Source organism: Electrophorus electricus, unplaced genomic scaffold (assembly GCF_041902795.1).
Source record: "Electrophorus electricus isolate QZ-2024a unplaced genomic scaffold, ASM4190279v1 Scaffold146, whole genome shotgun sequence".
In the NCBI taxonomy this organism is placed as follows: domain Eukaryota; kingdom Metazoa; phylum Chordata; class Actinopteri; order Gymnotiformes; family Gymnotidae; genus Electrophorus; species Electrophorus electricus.
In genome coordinates, this window is record NW_027658427.1 from 78,097 (window position 1) to 80,000 (window position 1,904).

Sequence of the window (1,904 nt, forward strand, 5' to 3'; positions counted from 1 at the left end):
TCATGCCCAGCAAAGTAGCTCTGGGCCTGGGCACACTTCAATCACTTTGTGCCTTTAAATCATACTACTACTACCACCAGACTTCCAGGCCCTGGAGGTCACACCTTCATGCCTAGCAAGGTTGCTTTACACCTGCGCACACTTCAGACCGTTTCACTCTTTTAATCCTTCAAAGTACCACATTTCCAGACCCAAGAGGTCACAGAATCATGCCCAGCAAAGTAGCTCTGGGCCTGGGCACACTTCAATCACTTTGTGCCTTTAAATCATACTACTACTACCAGACTTCCAGGCCCCAGAGGTCAAACACAGTCATGCCCAGCAAAGTAGCTCTGGGCCTGGGCACACTTCAAGAAGTTTGACCCTTTATATAAGCCTAGAAATAGACTTCCAGAGCCAAGAGGTCAAACACAGTCATGCACAGCAAAGTAGCTCTGGGCCTGGGCACACTTCATTCACTTTGTACCTTTAAATCATACTACTACTACCAGACTTCCAGGCCCAAGAGTTCAAACACATTCATGCCCAGCAAAGTAGCTCTGGGCCTGGGCACACTTCAATCACTTTGTGTCTTTAAATCATACTACTACTACCAGACTTCCAGGCCCCAGAGGTCAAACACAGTCATGCCCAGCAAAGTAGCTCTGGGCCTGGGCACACTTCAAGAAGTTTGACCCTTTATATAAGCCTAGAAATAGACTTTCAGGCCCAAGAGGTCAAACACAGTCATGCCCAGCAAAGTAGCTGTGGGCCTGGGCACACTTCATTCACTTTGTACCTTTAAATCATACTACTACTACTACTACTACTACTACTACTACTACTACTACTACTACTACCAGACTTCCAGGCCCAAGAGGTCAAACACAGTCATGCCCAGCAAAGTAGCTCTGGGCCTGGGCACACTTCAAGAAGTTTGACCCTTTATATAAGCCTAGAAATAGACTTCCAGGCCCAAGAGTTCAAACACATTCATGCCCAGCAAAGTAGCTCTGGGCCTGGGCACACTTCAATCACTTTGTGCCTTTAAATCATACTACTACTACCAGACTTCCAGGCCCCAGAGGTCAAACACAGTCATGCCCAGCAAAGTAGCTCTGGGCCTGGGCACACTTCAAGAAGTTTGACCCTTTATATAAGCCTAGAAATAGACTTCCAGAGCCAAGAGGTCAAACACAGTCATGCCCAGCAAAGTAGCTCTGGGCCTGGGCACACTTCATTCACTTTGTACCTTTAAATCATACTACTACTACCAGACTTCCAGGCCCAAGACGTCAAACACAGTCATGCCCAGCAAAGTAGCTCTGGGCCTGGGCACACTTCATTCACTTTGTACCTTTAAATCATACTACTACTACTACTACTACTACTACTACTACTACTACTACCAGACTTCCAGGCCCAAGAGGTCAAACACAGTCATGCCCAGCAAAGTAGCTCTGGGCCTGGGCACACTTCAATCACTTTGTGCCTTTAAATCATACTACTACTACCAGACTTCCAGGCCCCAGAGGTCAAACACAGTCATGCCCAGCAAAGTAGCTCTGGGCCTGGGCACACTTCAAGAAGTTTGACCCTTTATATAAGCCTAGAAATAGACTTCCAGAGCCAAGAGGTCAAACACAGTCATGCCCAGCAAAGTAGCTCTGGGCCTGGGCACACTTCATTCACTTTGTACCTTTAAATCATACTACTACTACTACTACTACTACTACTACTACTACTACTACTACTACCAGACTTCCAGGCCCAAGAGTTCAAACACATTCATGCCCAGCAAAGTAGCTCTGGGCCTGGGCACACTTCAATCACTTTGTGCCTTTAAATCATACTACTACTACCACCAGACTTCCAGGCCCAAGAGGTCAAACACAGTCATGCCCAGCAAAGTAGCTCTGGGCCTG